Below are 19,445 nucleotides of genomic sequence, written 5' to 3' on the forward strand. Positions count from 1 at the left end.
TGGACACAGCAGGGTTCTGAGGCCCAGGGCCTCTCCCTTTGGGGTCCGGGGATGTGGCCCTGTCTTCTCTGTGGTGGAGAAGGAGGAGGAGAGTGGGGTCCAAGGGTGCTGGAGCGTTTGGCTCCAGCGACTTCCCCTGCAGGCCACTCCCCTGCCCCCACCCTAGGAAGATTTAAGGAGCCAATCCCTCCCTGCTGGGTGTTCTTAACTCTTAGCCCAGCTCAGAACTGTTTCCCCTCAGTGCTGTTTAAGAGGCTGGGAATCTGGCCTCTCAAGAGTGGGGGCCCAAGTGACATGGTGCCCTCCAGGGGGAGCGCTGGGACCCAGAATGCCTGGTTGTGCTATATGGGGACCGAGCCTTCTTAAGGGGAAGACCTGGATCCAGACTCCTTCTTCATCAGCTGCTCTGAGCCCATCCCTAATCGTGGGATAAGAATCACTGTCACTTCCCAGGTTTTGATGGGGGTCTGTGTGGATGAACACAAGGGAAAGGTTTGGTGCAGGGTAGGCCTTTAAATAGTGATGAAAGTGAAATGAAGGAGCAAGTGAGATCAGCTCTGGATCGATAGCCCCCCACTCCCACCCCACCACCTCCCAGGGGCTGAGAGGCTGAGAGAATCTTGGGCCTTGACCTTCTCTTGGCTCTTTCTTCTCTGTCTCTCTGTGTCCTTCTGGCCCCATTTTTGTCCCGTCCCCTCCGCTCTGCATGGTAGTGTCTAACTCAGCACCTGGCCCCAACACGAGCCGTTCATTTTTCCTCTATTTCCCTCTCAATGGCCTCTCTGTGGCTCCATGGGGCCCCCCCAGCTCCTCTCCTTCCTCCCTCTGGGTCCCTACTCTTTGTCCCCCTGTCTCCTCCTGGCTTTTCTGCCCTCCGTGTCTCTAGCGTTAATCTGCCACTCACAAGCACCCATTGAACGCTCATTAGATGCCAGGCACTGCCCTGCTCCTTTCTCGGTTCTTCTTGTCTCCTTGCCTCCCTGCTGCTGCTTCTTTCCCTCCCACTCCCTTCAGCCTCCTGCCCTCCCTTCCCCCAGCTGCACTGGGCTCCAACACTGGTATTATTCAGTTTTATGAGAACCCCCCAGGCCTGCCCCTGAATGGACCAACCACAACTGGAACCAGATGTGCGGGACTGTGCTTGGGGATGGGACGGGAGGAGGGAGGAGGGAAAGGGGGCATGGGCTGGCTCTGGGAGGGGGGAGGGGTCGGGGGATGGGAGATGGGAAACCCTGGGAATGCTGAGTCTTCCCCAGCCCGGAGGAGGAGGAGCTGGGTGGGGAGAGAAGGGCTGAACAGGCTTCTTCGGGAAAGCAGTTCTGGCTCTTGGGCAAGGCTGCTCTCCTTTGAAAACCTCTAGTTCCTTGATTTCCTCTCTGTGTGGTTTTTAAAGACTTGCTGAATTCATGATTCTGTACCCAGGTGCTGGAACAGGAAGGCTGGGATAGAGGGAATGATGGTGGGTTGGGAGAATAATGGTGGGGCTCCGAGCACCACTGGAGGAGGGTGCTTCTCAGAGCCCCCCTGCATCTGCTGCAGGCCTGGGGAGGGTGGGATGCTCCTGGCACATCCACGTATCAGTCTGATGGTTCCCATGTCTTAGCATAGTCAGGTTTTCTGTCTGCCGTCATATAACTCTGAAGATAAAAATCTATATACATTTATCTTGATACAGCCTTGTGCAGAATTATGTGTTTAAAAGAGCCCTTTTATTCAATTTTTAATCCATCACCCATCCATCTCTCCATTATTCCATTATTTATTCCACATTTGTTGAGAATCTACTAAGGGCTTCCCAAGTGGCTCTAGTGGTAAAAGAACCCGCCTGCAAATGCAAGAGACACAGAGATTCAGGTTCCATCCCTGGGTGGGGAAGATCCCCTGGAGGAGGAAATGGCAACCCATTCTAGTAATCTTGCTTGGAGGTGTCAACATTGTGCTAAGCACTGGACACAGTTGGAAAGGAGAAAAAAAGGACAAATAAATCTTTGCTCAACTGCTGCTAAGTCACTTCAGTCGTGTCCAACTCTGTGCGACCCCACAGACGGCAGCCCACCAGGCTCCCCCGTCCCTGGGATTCTCAAGGCAAGAACACTGGAGTGGGTTGCCATTTCCTTCTCCATTTGCTCAGCTATTGGGAGATATAGGAGCGCACCTAACAAGTGTCTGTCCCAGCGTTAGTATACGAGCAAGAGTGTCAGGTATTCAGAGGAGCAGTCAGTATCTTCCAAATGACTGGCGATGGATCCATGGAGGATGTGGCTTTTGAACTCTGCCCTGAATGGTGTGATGATAAGGTTCAAAGGGCAGGACCGCATCACATAGGTTCTTAATGTCCTGCTGCAGAGCTGGGACTGGATATGTAGGTGGTGGGGAGCCAGGCACTATCTGATGTCAAGCAAGATGATAGTGGATGTGGGTTGGAAGGAGGCAGTGGGGGAGGATGACACTTCTCTGACCAGGGGAGGGTTCCTCTTTTAAAGCAGACTCCCCCATCCACCTCTGGAAGAGCCTCGATGGGCGACATGGACCCCTCTCCCTTCCCTCCCCTGACCAGGGCTGGCCCAAACTCCTGAGCAGCCCCTGGTCTGCAGGGGATGTGAGGGTCAGGCAGGACCAGGGTATTTGGAGACAGCTTTGCCCCAGCGTTGGGGCCAGTGAGGGCTGGGCAGAGGCCTGGGGAGGCCTGAAGCCAGAGGCACGTCTGGAACGTCTAGAACGTCTCAGAGGCACGTTCTGTGGGGCCAGGACTTTCCCATCTCTGGTTAGTACCCATGTGCTTAGATTGAGGCTGCCGTCAAGGCTGGTAGGTCCCGAGATGCTGAAATTTGGGACTCTGGGAGGCCAAACTCATCCCATCTGGGAAGGGATGAGGTCATCTCACTCTGGAGACGGGGTGGACTCAAGGATTCGTCTGTCTCCACCCTCCCCTAGCAGAAGGTGCCTCTCTCTCCTGCCTCCATTCTCCTGGGCTTCACTGTCACAGGTGGTGACAGTGAAGGGGACATTAGAAGTGTGGTGACCATCTCTGTGACCCTGGCTCCAGATGGCACCAAATCTTTCTAAGGCTGTTTGTTCCTCCCAGGCCTCCCCTATCACTTTACTCTTTGGAAAACTGAAGCCTGGGGAAGGGTTTGGCTGGATTGAAAAAACTACTGAGCATCAGAGCCGGAAAAGATCTCGAAGACCTTCCCATCCTTACTCACTGGCTAGCCGGGGAACCTGTGGAGGCTCTGAGGTGCAGGTCACTGGCCTGCTGGCCCAGGACCTCACAGGAAGGTGGCCCAGATGGCCGAGAGGAGGGCCTTTGAATCTCTGGAGGGACTGAGTGGTGGGGCGCTTGGCTTTGGAGCCAGCCCATGGGATCAGAGTTCCTGCTCTGCACCATCCTGTGTGGTCTTGGACAAGTCAGCTAACGGCTTGGAGGTCACTTTCTTCAGCTAAAATAACAAGGGAGATTCAAAGACTTAAGTGAGAGAGAATATTCATTAAGTGCCGGGCATGCAAACAGGTGTGCAGCAAATGACTTTTCCCTTCCCCTCAGGATAATCCTATCTGTTTCTTTTGTCATTTGTATGGTACTCCAAGTTTCAAATCACATTCCCCCCCCATTTTTTTTTGGCTGTGCCACAGGGCATGTGGGATCTTAGTTCCCCAATCAGGGATCAAACCCGTGCCCCCTGCAGTGGAAGCCTAGAGTCTTAACCTCTGGACCACTGGGGAAGTCCCATTCCCCGAATGTTTTTAATTGTAAGAAATCTTTTTCATATAGAAAAGCTGAAAGGATAACATGGTAAACTCCCTGATTCTGTAATGGACACTTTGTTATATTGGCTTTATCACATTTCTGTCTCTCCTCCATCAATCCATCTTATTTTTAAAATATTTTTCAAAGAGAGTTGAAGCATGCATTTCACTAACTAGAGTTCAATTCAAATCACTTTGAATATTCAGTCACAGATGTCCTAACTCAGCCCAGAGGGAAAAAGCCAGGGTTGTTATCCCACATTTGACAGAGGAAAAAACAAAAACCGGTTCAGAAGTGAGATTCTAGGTCTCCAGTCACAAAATGAGCTGGAAACAGTATAAAGCAGGGCGGTTTACAAAAGTTGGGAGTTGCTATTATTATTACTGTCTCATCAACCATCCTTCTCCACCCAGTAGCTCTTGGGCCATTTGTCTGCTGTTGTGTCTCTTCCATGGGGGAGTGGAGGGTGGGGTTTCTGGACTTCTTGGCATCTTGCCCCCTTTCCCCACCTCTGCCCCCGAAACCCCTCTGCCCCTCCCTGAAGTCCCCAGGGAGACTGCTGAGCCGGCGGCTGAAGGAGGGGCAGGCCACCCTTCTTGGCATCGCTTGCCCCAGGCATACGTGCCCTGACTCCCAGCCGCCCTGCCGGGGAGCTGGGCGCGAGTGTCCTGGCCAAGTGCTTCAGGGGTTAAAGGAGGCTGCGGGCGGACTGCTGGCCGGCTTCGGGAAGGGGGAAGGAGGAGGCGGTGCGCCGGTAGCCCGCCCGCCTCCGCTGGGGGAGGGAGCCGGGCGAGCAGCGCCCTCGCTCAGTTGCTCCCGGCAGTGGCCCTGCGCCCGCTCCCCGCCTGGACACAAGGCTCACTCACGCCCTCCTCTCAGCAACCAGCTTCTTGCCAGCCACAGCTGCGGCCCCATCACTGCCCACCGCCCCGTCCTGTGAGCCCAGACACCCATCCCGCCCAGTGACTCCTCTACCGGAAAGGTGAGCGTGGGGTCCGCAGTGTTTGTGTGTGTGTATGTGTGCGGCGGGCTGCCGGCTCTGATGCTGTCAGGACCGCCGATCTGGGTGCGAATTAGGGGAGCGGGGGGTCGGTTCCCCCTGGTCACACGCCTCCGGGCTCAGTGGCCCGTCCTGGCCATCATGTCAGTCCCCTGCCGCCGTCAGTGTCCGGTTCTGGCAGGGATGTCTGGGGCGCGGTTGCCAGTCAGAAGGAGTTCTGTTTCCTGGATAAGTTGCTGGTGTCAGTGGCTGCTTGAGACTGAGGCCAGCAGGGACTAGTGAGGAGGACCCGATGACTGAGGCAGGCTGGAGGTCAGGGTATTCAGTCTCCAGGGTCCCTTCCCCTGCCTGCTTTCTGTCATGGAGAGGACCGAGAGGCAGGCAGCTTTTTCTCTCCATTTCTTCCCCTGCCACTGGCTGGAGCTGTTACTGGGTAGCTTTTCCCTCCTTGGGGCTCTTCTTCCTCTCTTATCTCATCTCTTGGGCCAGGGGTGGGGTGGCCACGGTGGAGAATGAGGGTCTGGCAGGCCCACGTCTCATGGGTCACTGCTCCTTTGCCCATGGGCACAGCCTGGCATGAGTGTCCCCTGCCTCCCTCCCCCAACCAGCAGCTCCTACTCCTTTCTCACCCCTCTGGGCAGAAATAGCTAATCCAGGTGGTTAATGAACAGACACACACAGGTGCCTTTCAACCCCCACCCCCACCCCGTCCCCATCGCTTTCTGGGCCCTGACCCTGCATGCCACCCCTTCCCAAGCCCAAGCATTCATACAGAGCTAACTTCAGGGTCTGTTCCCCACCCCTCCTTCAGGACCAGGGCTGGGACTGCCTGCCCAGATGTTTTTAGGTTGGCTACTCTCTTAGAAGAGGGAACTGGGAGGGTGGTGACCAAGGGGTGACCCACTGTGTTCTCAAGTCAGTCTCCCTCCAGAGGAGTGGGATGGGGTTAGGGGACAGAATGTGTGCTGGGTAGGAGAGGAGCTGGTTTGGCGAGAGCAGGACAGATGGCTGTGGAGCGAGGCTAAGAGAGGTGGCTGGAGATGAGGGTTCTAGAGCCTTCGGGGGACAAGAACTTCTCTTCTGGGAGCCCCAGAGTGCCTTCTGTGTGGCCCAGCCAAGCCAGGGGTTCGAGAAGGTGGAGAGGGAGCACCCTTGAGACTCTGCTGGGCCCCTTCCTGAAGCTGCCTGGGTGGGGTGGGGACCATTGTGGTCAAGCTTGGACTTAAGTTGCTTCCACCCTTGCCAGTGGGCGGCTACTCCAGTCTCCCCCACCTTGGCTTTCCCCCCAGGACCTCAAAACTTGCTACATCTTAAGGCATCCTCTGCCCCGATCTCTCTGGCCTAGGGGTGGGGGAAGGAGGCCTTGGGCCTGGCTCTGGATGGGGAGCCCGCTGGGAGAGCTGTCAGTGGGATCAGCGCTGGGGTTGCCGCTTAGGGTTGGCCTTGACTCTGCTGTCCTGCAGAGGGTCAGGAGTGGAGACAGTGGGCCAGAGCCTAGGAGGGTCTCAGCCAGGCCAGTAGGACTGAAGCCAGGACTTTGATCTGGAGCTGAGAAGTCTTGGGTGGCAGAGGAGGCAACCTGGGAACCAACCTCTGCTTCCAGACCCCTGGCCTTGAACCCTCCTGGCCCTTCTTCCTAAACCCTTGTCCCAGACTTCACACTTTACTTCCCCCACAGCCCCAGTTCAGAGTCTCCCATGGGGGGGCTGTCATATCTGGAACTGTGAACACAGGAGGCTGGAGTGGGGCTGGGGTATATAGGGAACAGAGGAGTTCAGAGACGAGGTTACTATTTGGTGACCATCTTCTTATTGCTGAGGGACTGTGGCTGAAGCTTTGGAGTTTGGGAACTCTCAGTGTCCTGTTTCTATTGAAGTAAGAGTAGGAAGCAAAGGGGGAGAATGGATTTTTGTTTGGTGAAGGAAGCTTAGGTCTGTTTAATGTAGGGCTTTCCTAACAAGCTTAGCAGGTCAATGGGAGAAAGGGCTGCCTTGTAAGGTAGTGAGCTTCCCGTCCAGGGAGGAGTTCGGACAGAGGCTGGACAACAGATTCCTGAGCTGGGATGTGGTTAGAAGGGATGACCTTGAAGGTCTCTGGGGATGCTGAGGTCCTGGGATTCTTAGAGTTGGGGAATTCTCTGACACCAGGGTAAGGGAGCAGGAAGGCAGTGGCCTCTGGCCTGGGGCGTGGGCACTGGCAGGACCTCTCAGGGTCCTCCTTCTCCCTGCCAGTGTTTGGGGAACAGCGAACCTGATGCTCTGCCTTCACACCCATTGCTCACCAGCCCACCACGTTGTCCCAGCTGCTTTCTGCAAAGATTCTGAGTTTCTTCCTATTCCTCTTGTCCTGCTCCTTGCTTTGCCCTGCCAGTTAATCCCACAACGGTTGGAATGGACCTGTGGGCTCAGGACATGGTGTGCAATGGAGGGGATCCCTGCCCCTCTGCAGTTAGAGCCCACTGCCTGCCCTGAGATGCTAACTGGGAGCAGTGGAGGGGCAGAGAAGTGTGCTAGTGTGGGTAGCTTGAGTTCCTGCCCAGTTTGTCCCCTACTGGAAAAAGGGGCCTCCCCAGCCTTCCTGGAGCTGGTAGGCAGTGGAGCCAAGATCTTGCGAAAAACACAGGGGTTATACTTCTCTGAGCCTCAGTTTCTGAATTTGTAAAATAATACCGGTTTGGGGTTGTCGGGGCAGCTAGAAGTGGTTTGTGTAACTAACAGCTGGAGGTGCAAGCCAAGAGAGTTGTTCTAGGGCCTCTCTGGGGTGTGGGAGGAGCCGGCCACCTGCTCCCCCCACACCAGCCTCTCCAGACCTGTTTTCCAAGGTTGGGGGGGGCAGGGGGAGGGAGGTCCTTGAGAACAGAGAGGTGAGGTGGGGTGGGGGTGGGGCTCAAGATTTCTGAGCACCAAACCCTGGGAACCTTGGGCTTCCCCTTATGGAGTGTCAAAGTGGGCTTCTGGGCTGGGCTCTGGACTCATGCTGGGTGTCCCAACCTGCCTCTCTCTGCAGCCCCTCCTCTCTGGGTGGCTGGTGAGCCCCTTTCTCCTTAGTGCCTGCATGCATGCTCAGTCCCATCTGACTCTTTTTGACCCCATGGACTGTAGTCCACCAGGCTTCTCTGTCTGTGAAATTTCCCAGGCAAGAATATTGGAGTGGGTTGCCGTTTCCTTCTCCAGGGTATCTTCCCAACCCAGGGACTGAACCGGTGTTTCCTGCATTGGCAGGTGAATTCTTTATCCCTGAGCCACCTGGGAAGCCTCTTTCTCCTTAGTGGGAGACTGAAGGAGGAGGGTCCTGGCTTTGACAGAGGATGAAATCCTTGCTAATGTCTGACTTCAGCACCTCGGGACCTGATGAGGCTGCTTAATTAGGACCCATCTTCCTCTGGTCTGATAAAGACCAATGGGAGGGGCAGGAGGTGAGGGGCTGGAGATGTCAGGCTCAGAGCTGGGGTGGCTGGCAAAGGGTTTCAGGTGCAGCCGTTCTGGCTTCTTGGCTTATTTCTGGGGCCCCTAGTCTCTTTCACTCCAGAAAGGGAAACAGGCCCAGTTGAGCGATAGTGCTGAAGCGGTGCAGAGGAAAGCCCTCCCAATTACTAGACTCAGAAAAAAGCAAATCAGAAATGAGTGTGGTGCTGCGGGAGGGAGAGAGTGGTTTGGGGAGACTGGGGGGACTTCCCGTGTACTGCCCCCCACCCCCTATGGCCCTGGTCTTAGCTTTCAAAGCTATTAGGCTTGCAGAGGTGTGGGTACCAGTGAGCTGGAACGAGGGTAGTGGGGGTGGCAGGGCTGCCAGCCTTGCGGTCGTGCCACCCCCCAGGTGTCCCTCCATTATGCACGATCACCCGTGCCCTTGCCTCCTTCCTAATCTCTAGTCGCCTGAAACTCTTTCCCATGGGATGGGTTGGGGGGGCTGGTAGAAGCCTTCAGAAGGCGCAGCTGGGTCCCTGGCCAGCTCTCTCACCCAGGTTGGTGACCGTGGCCATCTTCCTTCTCTTCGACACTTTGATTTCCCTCTGGGAGGGTGGTTGGTCTCCGTGGAGTGGGAGCTTGGGTGGGGTGGGGGTGGTAGGTGGGCCCAAGCCAGTCCCTGGCGCTGCCTCCTCCAGGGTTTATCTGGTCGCTCTAATCCCTGCCTTTTTAGGGCTGGAAGCCTGTAGCTTGGGCCTGGGTGTTTTTGGAGGCAGACAGGGACTGGCCCAGGGAGGTGGAGTCCCGGGGAGCTGGTGAGGCACAAGGTGCTGGAGGAGGGGCAAATCCTGTCCATCTGCCACTGTGGGGAAGGGCCCCAGTCCCCGGGTCAGGTCCCCTAGAAACTTCCTAGCATTCTCCAGCAGAGAATATGGGGGTCCCCCAGTTTCCTAGCCCTTACAGGCTTCCTCTGTGCTCACCTATCTTCTCGCTGGATTACAAGCTCCCTGAGGGCAAGCCTGTGCCTTTCGCCTCCCTGGTGATGTTTGTTCTACCTGGCAGAATGCTGCTTAACATGAATTGATGGACTAATGGGCTCAGGGGACAGTTTTAGATAGCTTAAAACATTTTAAGTTGATTCTTTAATATAATTTTTAAAGGTCACACTCCATGTACAGTTATTACAAAATATTGGCTATTTTCCGTGTTGTACAATACATCCTTGTAGCCTACCTTACACCCAATAGCTTGTAACTCCCACTTCCCTGCACTTATTCTCTAGCACCCCCTGCCTGCCCCCCGCGGCCCCCCCACCAAACACACACACTGGTAACCACTAGTTTCTTCTCTGTATCTGTGAGTTTGCTTCTTTTTTTGTTCTATTTGCGAGGTCATTGCATTTTTTAGATTCCACATATAAGTGACATCATACAGTATTTGTCTTTCCCTGTCTGATTTATTTCACTTAGTATAATGCCCTTGCCAGTTTTAATGAGAGTTTCTGTTCCATGGTTTGTTTGTGAGGATCAGATGAGTTAGTTTCTTGAAAACACTTTGAACGGGCCTGGCACATAGTAAGTGCTCAATTGGTGGTGGTAGTGGTGGTGTTATTCTAGGTGCCCAACTCTGGGTTGGCTCTTTTCTCGCCTGTTGTGGCTGTTTCAGCCCTAAGACAGGGAGGGTTATGGGCCCAGAGAGTGGAGGAGATAGTGGCATTGTTTTCCCTCGAGGGGTCCTAGCCTCAGAGCCTAGAGAAGAGATTTTCTTTCCCTGCCTAACTCTCTGTGTGACTGAGGGGAGGTGGGAGATAAGGGAGCCTCTCCAGGCTTTCTCTGCTGTGTTTATGGAGGACTCTGAGAAAGCTGCCATCACTGTAAACAAGATGCGTTATTATAAACCAGCCCAGTTTTCCCTTCTTGGCTCCCATCCCATTTGTTGATGAGAGTCACCGAATCAGACTCCCAGGCTCAGCAAGGATGTAGCCTGGCCTCACGGCAGTCTCCCCTTGACCATGGGCTACATAAATAGGGGTAGCATCTATATTTTAAAAGTGGGATTCCCCCAATAATGCTGCAAGTTGCATGCCCTCTAGGTCTCTCTGAAGTCTAACCTGCATCCCTCTTGCTGTAGCCTTAGTTCAGTCCCCTGTTGGTAGGAGGTGGGGGAGAACCATGCCCAGCCCTTCCTGTCTGCCTTGAAGCTGGCATCTCTGACCCCATGGTGGCAGTTGCAGGCTCCTGGTCATGCTCTCTCTCCATCTCAGGCCTCTCTTGGGGTCATCTGCTTTCCTGCGCCCCTGATGTTCCTCATTAGTCAGGGTCAGCCCTCAAGACCTGCCACATACACCCTCCACCTAGTCCTGGTTCCCACCCAGGGAGGCTGAGGTTGCTCCAGGTCGGGGGGTGTGAGCTCTGTTTCCGGACCCCTGGCCCGCCCAGTTGCAGCTGTAAAAGGCATTAAGCAATTTTTTTCTTTGAGGAAAGAATAGGCTTGGGCTGATGATGATGACAGCTGGGGAGGGTTCCTGAGTTCAGCTCAGCCCTATCTGTCTTCCCCGTCTTAGCCCCTGCTAATTTCTGTCCCATTTCTAGGCCATTGCTCACCTAGAGGAGGGGCTCACCTTTGACCTCAGTCAGATCTGAGCAGTCACTTGGGCTCTGACGACCCTTTATGGGGAGCAGCCTGTGGGTTCAGCATGGGGCTTGATGCTGGGGTGGGGCTGCCCAGGGGCAGGCAGAGGGCTTCAAGGGACATGTAAGGGACGGTTCCTGCCTTGGGGTCCCTGTGGCCGAGGGTGGTGGGAGAGCAAGGCACCTACCTCTTCCTGCACTTGGGAGCAGTCCCTTCCCTTGCTGGGCCCGGTGTCCTCATCTGTAGGAAAGAGGGCTGGAGAGATGCTGGGCTGGAGGAGTCTGTGAGTCCATGTCCCTTCAGAAGCCTCCCCTGGTCCCAGGCTTTGAACTTCACCTTGGATTGACCTTGCTTCCCTCCCCCAACCCCCACCCCTGCCCCCACCTCTGGCAGTCGCTGGCAGGAAGTCCTGCTGATTAGGGCCCTAATCACCGGCTGAGACTCCCAGAAACAGTCGAGCTGGTAGAGCAGAGAGGGGCCGCCAGGCCAGGAAGGGGGAAGCATGGGGAGCAGCCCCCAGTCAGGAGAGACATGGGCTGGGGTGGTGGCTGTGACTAGGGGGCGCTAGAGGCCTTCGTGGGGTTGGGGGTTGGCTCCTTGGGGCCGGGCAGTGCTCTGGACTCGCTGCCAAGGCAGTGTGGCAATGGCTGAGTGCAGCTGGGCACACTTAAAGCTTTCTGGGTGTCAGACCTCTACCAGGCAGGGTGCCAGGGATATGTGCGGGGCTGGAAAGGCCAGGGAGACATGCTCTAGTAGGAAGCGAAGGAGAGTCGCTGGAGGGTCTCTGCAGCATGCAGAGGGTGTATCAAGTAGGAAGGAGTGCACATGAGCTGATAGAATGGAGAAAATTTTGGAGAAGAGGTGCTGTTTGAGGTGGGTTTTGAAGGTTGAGAAGGAGTTCTGCAGGAAGGAAAAGGGACAAAGCCTTCTTTGGGCATGAGGGGAGGCCTGCACAAAGGCACAGAGGCATGCTGTAATGATGGATGAAATGGCTGCAGCCGCGTGTCAGAGTTAGGCTTCAGTGTCCCTCCTAACTCTGCTGCTTACTGGCTGCCTGACCTTGGGCTGAGCCTCAGTATCTGCATCTGTAAAATGGGGTTAACATGCAATCTCATAGAGTTGTGGTGGGAATGAAATGAGATCGTACTTGTGAAGTGCCCGCTTGTGAGGCTCAGTGCCTGGCACAGGCCAAGCCCACAGAAAGTGGTTTGTGTGGGGAAGGCTGACTTTGGGGAAGCCTGGAGGTGTTGCTTGGGGCTCAACTGTTGGGGGTTTACTAGGAGAGATTAAAGAGGGAAGTGGCAGAGGGCTTTGTCAGAGAAGAAACACAAAGAGATGGTGATTTGGGCAGTTGAGAGGGCCAGACTGGGCCAGGGAGATTGGGGACAGGTCCCAAGGCCAGCCTCCTGGGGTCCCTGGGCTGGGAAACCCTCCCACGAATAACTTCACGCCTCTGGGCTTCTTTCCCACGTGCTGTCTTCCTTTCCGGGGTCAGAAGGCTGGGGAGGCACTGAGATCTTCCTGGGTGATCTCTCAGGCCAGAAGAGAGCCTGGGCACGGCTTCACACACGAATGGATAGACAGACTGCAGCAGGCGGGAGTGAGGGTAGACTGTTGGCAGCTCCCATTTCTGAAGAGTTATACAAGAGAGACTCCTTTAGAGGGTGTGATTTACCCAGTAGGTGCTCACACATGAACAAGGGCGTTCCCTGGTCAGGGTGGAGGCAGTGGTGTCCCATCTGATCGTCAGTGGGCCGGTTAAGTGTCTGGACATGGGCTGCCTGTCCAGAGCTAAGAGGAAGGTTGTCTCACAGAGGCTGGGTGCTCAGGGACTGTGCGGATGAGGGAGCAAGGATTTCAGGAGCTTTAACTTCCCGAAGTGAGGTCCTGTCCCTAGGGTGGAGTGGCATGGAGGTCAAGACCACATACCCTGCGGCTGCACTGTCTGGGTTTGAATCCTGAGACCCCCTCCTGCAGGCTGTGTGACTGCCGGCCACTTATCTAACCTGCCAGGGCTTCAGTTTACTTAAATGTGAAATGTGGACACCAGAAAGATCTGTGTCCTATGGACATACTGCATGTGTGCCTGCTAAGTTACTTCAGTCGTGTCCAACTCTGTGTGTCCCTATAGGCTCCTCTGTCCATGAGATTCTCTGGGCAAGAATACTAGAGTGGGGGACCTGTGGTTATTATTACTGTTTTTGTTATTACCACTTTTGGTGCAGAGGGAGGGAGTGGGGCAGGGGCTTCTTGGCAGCGATGAGAGGAGCCACCCAGAGGGAGGTGAGGGGAGCGCAAGAGATAGATGGAGACTTTGAAGAATCCTTGGTGCCTTGTGAGCTGCTTGTGATGCCAGACAGGGTGCTGCTTGTGCTCTGGCCAGCTGAGCTGAGCAGAGCGTGGGAGCGGAGGCAGCAGCCAGGCCTGGATTCCCGGCTGGAGTCCTGGGAGAGCAGGGGCGAGCCGGGCGAGGGGTGGGGGAGGAGAGGTGAGCAGAGAGGAGGCCAGGACTCTCCCTAGTCCCCAGCTGAGACCCGAGGAATTCTTTCCATCATCTCTTGCCAGAGGTCCTGACCTTTTTTTAGCTTCAGGGCCTTTGGAAGCCTTGTGGTCCAGTCTCCCTGTTTCCTGGGCAGCCTGTTTCTGATGCCCCTTCCCTGTTAGAAAGTGATTGCACTGCATGAACTACTGTCTGGCTGCAGTTCCTTTGGTGTGGAGGAGCAGTCTGGTGGGAGGAGCAGCTGCTTCGCAACAGGAGCGAGTGAGGGTAAACTTCAGGGCCCTGCCCTGAGTTGGGGCAGGAGAAGGGTTAGCTGGAGGGACTGACTGATGGCAGGGGACTCAGATGGCCTGTTTCTAGTCCCTCTTTGGCACCGTGTGACCTTGGGAAAATCACTTCCCCTCTCTGGGCTTCAGTTTGCTCATTTATGAGAGGAGAGGGTGGAGCTAGAGTTCTTGATTTCTAATCAGTGTTGAAATTCTGCAAGTCCATGGCTCTTTCTGAACAGAAAGGTCTTTGCTCTTGGGGCTCTGGGAAGATCTGTCTGGCACGGAGGTGCGGGCCCTGGAGGGTCTTTAGGTATCTCCTGAGAAGCCTGCTGAGATTCTGGGGAGGTCCCTTCCAGCCCTGGCAGTGGAAGATTCTTTGCCCAGTGACCACTCCTCAGCTCCATTTCTTGGAACAGAGCAGAGGGCAACAGCTGTCTTGAGTTGAGGGGCCAGAGCTTCTGGGTCTCTGTCCCACTCTTTTAGGTGGGGATGCGCTGGCAGGATGAGAGCTGGTGGAGTAAGAGAGGGAACTAGGCAGATCTGCCAGCTCCCCCTTGGTCATGCTTAGGGGACAGTGGGAGTAAGTGATGCGTTTAGCGGAGGGCATACAGAGAGGAGTGAGTAACAGTTGTGAGTAATGGCTGAGTGTCTGTCGGGCAGGTGGCTCTTAGACTGTACAGAGCTGTCCAGGGCTCCGGAAATGCTCTCTGGAGGCCCAGCCACTGAGTCACCGCAGCCTGAGCTCCACAGCCCCTGCCCTCCTTAGGAGCCTGGAGTCCCTCGTCTCCTGGAGCTTAGCAGCTGTAGGCCTGCATCCCCTGCCCCTTTGCCTCTCTTGTGTTTTTCTGCACTAGCCCCTCCCGCCACCTATACCTCCACCGTGCCTTGACCCCATAGCTGCCCTGTTTTGTCTTTAAATCACCCTGGTGACTTTATCTCCTGAAGGAGTATAGACTTTTTATTCTGGATGTCCTGTGTTTGAGTGCCAGCTCAACTGTTAAGAAGTGAGTAGTCTTGGGCAACTTAATTTTTCTGGTTGAGTTTCAGTGGTCACATATGGAGGAATGGAGTGTTGCTTTTTGTGCATATTGCTGAAAGGGTTAAATGTGATACTGTGTCTGAAGTAAAAGGTACCGGGTAGGTATTCAGATAAAGCAGTTGTCCCATAAGCCCTGAACTTTGTTTTGCTCCTCCTTACCACCTCCACCTCCAAAATTCCTGCTTCCACGTCTGTCTTCATCCCATTATTCTCAGGATGCTTATCTTCTAGTTGGATCTGCCCCATCGTTCGTACATATGCCGTCCTGTTTCTGCCATCTCGTATCCAGCTTCCATCAGTGTGCCCTACACTGCCCCCCACCCCACCTGCTGTAGCGGAAGGAGGCCCAGGGCTCAGGTGGTCCGGGTGAGGCCGAGGGGAATGTGTCACTTGTCCAGCCTCAGTGGGTGGGCAGGCTCCTGTGGGCACCTCACGCCTCCCACCTCTGCCAGTTCATACCCGCCCCTCCCCACTGTCTGCCCACGTGGGTCATTTCCCCTTCTGGCTTCCTGAAGTCAGCTGAGCTCAGGGCCGTGCAGACTGCCCCTGCCAGGGGGTGTGTTCCTGTCTGTGAGGCTCTGCTTGGGGTGGAGCAAGGAGGGGGCACCAGGGAGTGACTCTGCATCTGGGCCTGGCAGTGGTCCTGTGACGTGTGGGTGCGCTGTGTGTGCCTCCGGGCATCTGAGCTCTGTGCAGTGTCTCTGGGCCCCCGGAGCCTCTATCTGATGTGGACTCTCTCTCCTGTGTATTGAAAACCTGCCTGTGTTTTCCCAGCCAGATAGAGCCGGGTCTTCCGCCGCCCCTGCCCCTCTCTCCACCCCCTCTTCCCTTCAGATCTGGTTTTGGATGCGGATGCGTGCATCTTGAAGGGCCTCCTGGGGAACAAGGAAATGCTGAGGGGAGGCCGGGAGTGGATATGCGTCAGATGGAGCCCGAACAATGCTGGTGACAGCCAGGCCTCCGCTGGCCTTCAGTGCTGGCCTGGCTTCAAGTCTCTGCTGCTGGCTAATTGGGATCGGGAAGGGGCTTCCTGTGACTGGGCCACAGATGGATTTAAAGGAGCTGCGGGAGCTGGGCTGCCCTGCCCTGGGGACCTCCTGCCCCTGGGGCCCCTGGAGCAGTCCATCGGAGCAGATGGGGCTCCAAAACACCAGCCCTTGACATGCACTAATTGTGCGGAACCATCAGACAGGCTCCTCCTGCTGCTGCCATCTGTGGCCCAGGAGTTTTCTACATGAGTGAATTTTCAGATAATTGAAGCTTAGGCCATGTAAGAGTCGGAAGTGCCAAAGAAAAAAGTTGAATTGTTTTGATGGTAATCTTTTGCATTGTGTTATACTGCTCTGAGCTCTGACTTAAGGTAGATTCCTCTTATTCTGTTATTGTTCCTCAGTTTTGATCTCTATAAAGTGGGCCTATGAACAGAACCTACGTCACAGGGTTCAAGAGAGGATTACGCGAGTTGCAACACATCAAATGCACATGGTTTGCCCCGTACAATTTGCTCACCTTTAAATGAAGGCGCTGAGGCATGGAGAGGTGCAGGAACTGCGTCTAGCTCAAATGGAAAGGGTCTAATGTTTTCCAAGCGTGTGCTGTGTTCCAGGCGTTTTTACTTGTGTCATCTCAGTCAACTTTATTTTGTCCTCCCAACCAGTGGTAAAGAACCTGGCTGCCTGCGCAGGAGATGTAAGAAACATGGGTTCGATCCCTAGGTTGGGAAGATCCCGCTGGAGGAGGGCATGGCAGTCCACTCCAGTATTCTTGCCTGGAGAATCCTGTGGACAGAGGAGCCTGGCGGGCTACAGTCCATAGTATTGCACAGAGTTGGACATGACTGAAGAGATTTAGCATGAGCGCACGCAAGCACTCTGCAAAGTAGGTCTCCTTATCCCCAATGTAGGTCAGCAGCCAGTCTGTGGCAGATGAATATTTGAGCCCAGGCCTAACCTTCGGGCTCCTCGGAGGCAGCTGCGGGTTTGGTGCAAGAATCACCTGTCATTCGTAGGCTGTGTGCATCTTACAAAGTCACTGCTGTCTTGACAGTACTCAGACAATACCCACCCTCAAGCAGGGGCTGCATGTGGAAGTCAGTGGCTCTTTTGGGACGAATCTTCAAGTTTTCTGTTTCTGTACCATGAGGTGAGTAAGTGTCCTTTTGGCTTCCCTTGAGGCTCAGCTGGTAAAGAATCTGCCTGCAATGTGGGAGATGCAGGTTTGATCCCTGGGTTGGGAAGATCCCTTGGAGAAGGGAATGGCTACCCACTCCAGTATTCTGGCCTGGAGAATTCCACGGGTTGTATAGTTCATGGGGTCGCAAAGAGTCAGACACGACTGAGTGACTTCCACTCCACTAACCCATTCCAGGGCTTTTCTATCTTACCTCTTATCTTTTGGTTGGAAACTCATGCCCCTCAGTGTGTTCAGGAGTTTAGAAATGAGGACCCAGAAGCAGAAGGTGTTCTGATCTTTTAGAATTGAACCTACTTCCAGTTACCACATTTGTGTTAGGTTCAGAGCAGTTTGGCGTCAAGTGATGAGACAAAATGACTTTTAGTGGCTTAGGGAATGCAAGGCTACAGATGGGCTTGGAGAATACAGAATTTTCTCCTGTTTGCTTTTCTTTCGGCAAGGCTTAAATCTTTAAAGAAGGGGGTAGGCCTTCCTGATCAGCAGCAGCATTGAGCAGTGATGCAGGCAGCATGAGAAGCCTGAAGTACCAAAAAAGCTTTGGGCCATTTCTTCAAATCTGAGATGTCTTTTTTTCCCTCCCACATTCTGTTTAATGCTTTTGAACTTGGAATGCATCTTATGATTGAAAGTGTACATTTTCGGGTAGCCTTCCCTCCTCAAAAACTATTGTCCAGTTGATGCTACGCCAGACAGTCAGTGATGTCTTTGAGATTAGGAAACAGAGCCATGTACACCTGTGGTTTGCAAAGCCTCCTGAAGATGTGAAGGGACTGAAGCCTGCAAGCTGTTGTCCTGAGAGCTGACTATGGCTGAGTTTAGGAAGGCACAGGGAACCTCTCTTGTCTGTGCAGGTTTGAGGGTGGCCCCAGCCTTGGAATTCTCAGTTTGGGGCCTGGCTCAGCCCATCCTCTCCTCCACCCCTGCCCCAGCCTCCTCTGCTGGGGCCCCTTTCATGCTCCTTGGCAGGTCCTGACCCCTCTGGCTTCTTGGGTTTCCCCCTTGCTCTTATTAATACATGTTTTTTTTCTCCCACGCATCCTTCTTTCCTCACTGTTTTAGCACAGCTTAGGGTCAAAGACTCTGATCCTTCAAGTTTTCATCAGGGACAGAAACCCTCATGGGGAATAAGGGGGCAGGGTGTGCAGTCTCCCTCTGGGTGTAATTTCTGGAAAACCAGATGGACTTGAATCCCAGTGAAATGATATCCCTCTTATACCTCCATTATAGCAGTTTTGGGCTCGTTTATAATTCTCTGTTTACATGCCTGTCTCCTCCACTGGGCCACAAGTTCCCTGGGTCGGGCTATCCTTATTCCTCTATGGCTCTGAAGCTGGCAACGTGGCACCGAGGGCCCTTGTTACTGTTGTTGAAGGAGTGCCTTTCTTGTGTGCCCATCACCTCCTCCCTGTCCCCGGTTCCACTAGAACCTTGACCACAGACCACAGTCCTTTCCTTCACCAGATTCTTCTAGGAACTTCCTAGAAGCAATGTTTTCTGTGCTGGAGGCCATGTCCTCCAACCCCCTGCTGCAGAACAAATGTGTGTTCTCCAGATGGGAAAGAAGAGCTGGGGTTTTCCCTGCTCTTTAGATCTTAGGAGAAGGTGACCTTGGAGTCTGCCTGTCAGACTCCCTGTTGAGTGCCTCCACTTACATAACAGAGGCCCTGTGTCCTCTGAGTGCTTCGGGCTGGGCCCCTCAGTGGTGGCTGGTTTCTCCTCAGGCTTCTTACATCCCCTTGGAATGTTCTCAGTAATCTCCCTACTCTGCTTGGAACCCCAGCTCAGAGTCTCCTTTCATTTTGGTGTCCTGTTCTGCCTCCACGCTCTTCTTGACTCAGACATCTTCCCAGCCCACCTGCCTTAGAAGCCATGCCCCTCATGACATTCTACCTGTGACCCCTGATTTGGGCAAAGTGCCATGGTCTTGAGCAGAGCCAAGTCATGGGGTGCTACCAGGTTGGAACTCGGGTTCCATTACCTACTGCAGGCTAAGGATGTGACCTCTCGGAGCCTGTTTCCCCTTCTGTAAAATGGGCTGATAACCCCTACCTCACAGTGTACCATATGGGAGAAACAAACAAACTTGAAAGTGGTATTCTCTGGCTGGAGCAAGGGCTTCGAGGCGGGGAGGTGAGAAATGGGCCTGGAAAGAGAGACACAGCCAGGTCCCGAAGGGCTGTGAGGACCATATTAGGGCATCTGGACTTTATCCCGTGGAGCTGGGCTGAGGGCAAGGAGGCGGATGTCAGGAGGCTGTTGTAAGAATCTCCATGATTTAAAGAGACCAGGGGTGAGGGAGTGGCTTGGAAGGATACTCTGGTGGAGGAATTGGCCAGGCTTGGGGTGGAGGGGGTGTAGGAAGAGTCCACCTGACCCTCAGATTTTTGGCTTAACAGCCTTAGATGGTCGGGGAGTGGGGTGGTCGTCAATGGCAGTGAGGGAGCCGGGAGGAGGCAGAAAGGGGACAGGGCTGTGAACCCAGGACGCTGACCCGTGTCAAGTCCTGGGCCCAGCTCTGCCCTCTTGCCCCTGCTGGTACTTCCCTGTGCCCCCGCACGCCCCACCCTTGTCATTGCCAGGCCTCCCCTGGACCCCTGGCTCCCCTCTTGTGCTCCCAGGACCTGGCACGAAGGAGATGCTTCGTACCTGCCTGTTGAA

The 19,445-nt window shown here is 54.6% G+C and overlaps 1 protein-coding gene across 7 annotated transcripts in view; it reads left to right on the forward strand.

Moving 5' to 3' along the window:
- TNS1 (tensin 1) overlaps positions 1 to 19,445 on the forward strand; it is a 210,235-nt gene that overhangs the window by 60,291 nt on the left and 130,499 nt on the right. The window contains exon 1 of one of the 7 annotated variants that reach the window (XM_040228392.1): positions 4,196 to 4,730. The exons of the other annotated variants lie outside the window; for them this stretch is intronic. The gene's annotated coding sequence lies outside the window, so the exon portion shown is untranslated. Of the gene's footprint in view, positions 1 to 4,195; positions 4,731 to 19,445 lie in introns of those variants that run through there. 7 annotated transcript variants of the gene reach the window in all.

This window comes from Oryx dammah, unplaced genomic scaffold (genome assembly GCF_014754425.2).
Source record: "Oryx dammah isolate SB20612 unplaced genomic scaffold, SCBI_Odam_1.1 HiC_scaffold_27, whole genome shotgun sequence".
Taxonomy (NCBI): Eukaryota; Metazoa; Chordata; class Mammalia; order Artiodactyla; family Bovidae; genus Oryx; species Oryx dammah.